This window comes from Nymphaea colorata, chromosome 4 (genome assembly GCF_008831285.2).
Source record: "Nymphaea colorata isolate Beijing-Zhang1983 chromosome 4, ASM883128v2, whole genome shotgun sequence".
In the NCBI taxonomy this organism is placed as follows: domain Eukaryota; kingdom Viridiplantae; phylum Streptophyta; class Magnoliopsida; order Nymphaeales; family Nymphaeaceae; genus Nymphaea; species Nymphaea colorata.
The window spans coordinates 6830362-6834858 of NC_045141.1; the positions used below are offsets into that span (position 1 = coordinate 6830362).

Here is a 4497-nt window from a genome sequence, read left to right on the forward strand (position 1 = left end):
GCTTTCATAGCTCAGTTGGTTAGAGCACCCGTTTAGTAAGCGGGAGGTCTTGAGTTCGAATCTCAATGAAAGCAATTATATTTTCCTTTTAGTCCATGCTTCCTGTCACCTAGTTGCTCGTGGATCTGGCTGCCTACTCAAGGCCCGTTCTTATGTAAAGTTTTAAACCTTCGGTTCCTTCCCTTGATAAACATACTCTCAACCTAAATCCTGTTCAGTTCAGTGACTAACCCAGCTCAGTTCTCACGTGCTTGGATAACGCAACTGCCGTTCAACTCGGCCTATGCATCTACTTCCTTGTATTTTCTTAGAATTTTTCTTCCCTCCGATGTTGCTTGGGAATCGAGGATATAATGGGTTAGACTCCTTTTTGGATTTTGGATTTAGTGCTGTCTGAGTCTGGCCGAACCAGATCTCTTTAAATTGGAATGGGCTTAGATCTAGAGTTGAATTCCAAAATTTACTTCGGATCCAGTAGGCATAAAATTTGACATTTACATATAATCAGGTAATTGGACCTTTATAAGGTCTTTGACTTACGCAGGGTTCCCACTCTACCATGGCACTGCAATTTTGAGTCTTGTTGCCACCAGGACCTTTTTTTTTTCTTTTACCTGATTAAATGGATCAAGATTCAGATTGGTGAAAAAATAACTCCGCACATATCAACGATGCAGTTTGTCTGTCTATAACTTCCATTTTACCAAAATTTACTGTAAATATCATCGTAACTAATCACTACCTAGCTGCATATTATTGAAAGCCATTTCTTCCTCTTGTTTTTCTTGTTCTCTCTCTCTCTCTCTCTCTTTCTAGTCTATGCAGGGGAAAGGGTTGTGCCCTCTTCGGGGCAGAACTTATTGAAAATTTGATTAATTAAATTGAAAAGGAAAGTTGTGGAAACTTCAATCTCTCACACCATTTTTCCCCAAATTGGGACACTAGTTCTTGGCATTAAAAAGAACATTGAAAAATTTATGAACGATTCTTGCTACGACAGATTTAGAAGTAAAAAGCATTAGTACATGAGTGAGCAAAATCAAAGGTTTACTCTCATGGGTGAAGCTGTAGTTCACTGTTAGTTGAGGATTCATGAGTTTATTTGTTGTTAACTGAGAAACTACAAGGGACATAGCCTAGCTGATCCGGCTCAACGTTTGTAAAGAAACAGGTCTAGAACATGATTCCTGTAGATACTATACCGTTGCATCTTAAGTGACTATAGTACCTAAGTTGAAATACACACCCAGGTCTAGCCTGTAGATACTATACCGTTGCATCTTAAGATCCTGGAGGAGGGAAAATGACTTTTTTTTTTTCAAGCAGTGAGTTATTAACCTCTCACTCACATACCCATAAGAGGTATCAACTCTCCCATTAAGCTAATTGTTTTAAGACCGAGTGGAGAAGATAGTTCTTTACACGGGGTGGGTTAGACCTGGGCGCCAAGCCGCCGGCGGGTACCCGGTACCTGGTTTGGTACGGACCCGGGTCTGTGCCAGAAAATTCAGGCCTGCCCGATTGGGGCTCGATCCGGCCCGATATCTTTTAAATAATATTTTATTATTAAAAATATATTTTATGTTTTAAAAAATAAATTTTTTTATTGTAACCAGGCCGGGCCTGGGCTTGGGTTTTAGACATCGGGCCCGGACTCGAGTTTCGGACATCGGGCTGGCTCGGACCCGGTTCTTACTGGGCAGGCCCGATGCCCTGGTCTAGGTGGGGGGCATATCTGCGATTGCACTTCATGGAGTACTTGTTTATACTTTTATAAATAATGCTAATGAGGGCTGATTTATGTATAATAATTGTGAGCGTTCCCTGCTTGTAGAACCATCAGCTTAATTATAATATGTCATAATGAAAGGTTTCCTTATCTTAAAAAAATGGACGGAAAGGAATGAAAACTGTGTAAAAAAATAGTTGCTGCAGTTAAATTCGTAATAGAATTTGTTCTTCCCTTGGATCGGAATTATTGAATGATCCATTTCCAAACCTTCTTGTCGGAGAAAAAACAAAGTATATATTTATTTCATCTCTCTTTCATGATTCAACAACGTCCCCGAAATTTCTTGCTGCTTTGGATTTAATCAATTTAAAAATGAGAAAGAAAAATGATGAATAACATAGGAATAAGAATATCAATACAAACTAATTTTCCATTTAACACTACTGTCTCCATACATAGTCATGTTAATGACAGCAATAATGATTTGCCAATACAAAAACATGTTATACTAGTATGATATATATCCCATATGGCGAAGATATAGTCTTATCCCTTTTCATGTCAAACAGAAATTCATCGATGCCAATTATTTTCATCCGTGGAAACGTACACAAACCATTCAATACATATTATTAAAAAATTTTGAAGGAAAAGAAAAGAAAAATCAATATCGTGACAATTTCAGACCTATTCCTTTCTAATCTAAGCATTTTCCAGATGGAGGCTTCATTTTTGCATCCTCAACAAAAACTAGTTTTGCTTTGCCCTCCTAACATTTCAACAAGGAATATGCAACACTTATGATATTGTTTTCCTAGGATTCTGGAACGAAACACTTGATTTTATTTTACTGTTCGTTTTATTATTCTATTCAATCATAGACTACTTTAATCCAATGAATTGATTCATCTACACATTTCATACAATATGCCCCAACCCACCGGAGATGGAATCCGTATGTTTCACATCTTATGCTACGTGTCAATTCAAACTACATCTTCTTTGCCTTCTTTTAAGCAAGCAAGAAGTTAACAACCAATTGCATAAAAAAGAGGTCTAGAGGTCCCCGTTCCTTTTACCTCGAGGGTCTTTGGTTGTATTGGTGTTACTGATATCAGCGGTGCAGCCTTCAACTTAAGCGTTACACTCCACCACTTAAGATAAAAGAGACATATTGCCCATGACAGTCGAATTAAAAACCCATCTTTTTATGCATCTTCCTCTTCAAAACTCTGAAAAAGGGCGTCTTCCTCTTCAATGGGGGATTGGGGGTTACATCAAAGGAATCAACACACTAGACATTCTTCTTCTTCTTCTTTTATTGTTTAAGAGGCAGTGGTACTTTCCGCCACTCCCCAAGAAAGGCCACCGCCTTCCTCCTGTGCTCCTCACTCCTAGGGTTTGTAGAGCATGCTTTTGAGACCCTTCACGGCTCAAAGCAGTAGCACTTGTTGGTGGAAAAGTAACAAAGAGTTTATTTCTGTTGATCATGTTCTATTAGATCGGAAGGGTCAGAAACCAGCATGATTCTGCTTAGTTTAGTATGTGGCCGACATGGGCAGCCCATGATAGCGACCTGAAGAGATTGTATGCATATTCAGCATTGCTCCCAGTCCAAATATTCGCGAGGAACTTAAACAAGTTCCACAAATGTGGAACCCTTATTAGTAGCGTGTATAAGTCCTACTTGTTTCAGCTTTTTCTTGAGTAACGATACAAACATGGTGGGAGATGAGGCCTCCCTAACCTTTTTTAGTATGAGAAATGAAGATACAGACCATGAGAGAAAACGAAGAACAAATACGAGGCAGATATGCCTCTGTTTACAAAATAGAGAAACCCTTTCCATTCTGAGTTAAGGGGTAAGGATCATCTCAAAAGATCAACGACATCTATACAAGGGTTAGAATTTAGAACAGTCATAATTCTCCCAAAATATTTTCAGCACTTTCTTAAGTTAAATTGACTGTTAGCACAGGCGCTCCCTCCGGCGGTCTACCGCTATTCCTGTTTTTGGTGCTCCTGGAAGAAAGAATTTATTATTCCAAGACATATCTCGACATTTTTAAAGTTGCTTTCTGTTGAGGACATAAAGAGTTGGTTGCAGAGACAGCTGGATGCATTAAAGACAGGGCAAGTAGTTGGTTTCATTAAAGTAAAGGTAGGAGTGACCATAACATATGGCAAAATTTGCAGCCCTGTTGCTGTTGATTTCCTATGACAGGGCTTCTGCTCTTGTTACCTGTGACAACTAGACATGAAAGCAACCGCCCTGTACATTTCATGAGAGAGCGAAACTTAATGGTCAAATTAATGTAGGCCAAAAATTCAATATTTTTGGTAGTTATTGACATAATCTAGTATTAGGGAAAAAATCAGAACAAATTCCGTCGAAGCTATGAAAGGCATTGCAATCACGAAGGTTGTAGCTAAATTTGTCAACCGATGGGTATTATTCACCAGATTGGTACACTGTAAAACACTCCGGTGAAGTCCCACGAAAAGTCCTCTTCAGAAGCCATTGTAAGTCTCACGTTTTTGCATGTGAATGCCCATATCTATATATCTTGTGCCAGTGTAAGAGCACGTTCAATATGAGAATAAGAAAAAGAATAAATTTATTTACAAACTTGGGCTAGAATAGAATATCGCCCATGTTTTGAATTTTCACCATTTCTTGTAATAACATTTACTTCCTCTGGCTCTCCGAGCATAACCTTCGACCAAAATAATTTGAAACTTTATTTTTGTCTACAGCCACAAGC

General features: G+C 38.6%; 1 non-coding gene across 1 annotated transcript; it reads left to right on the forward strand.

The window, feature by feature from the left end:
- TRNAT-AGU (transfer RNA threonine (anticodon AGU)) lies at window positions 1–74 on the forward strand. Its single transcript has one exon. It is a non-coding gene; the product is annotated as a tRNA-Thr (tRNA).
- The last annotated feature ends 4423 nt before the right edge of the window (window positions 75–4497 follow it).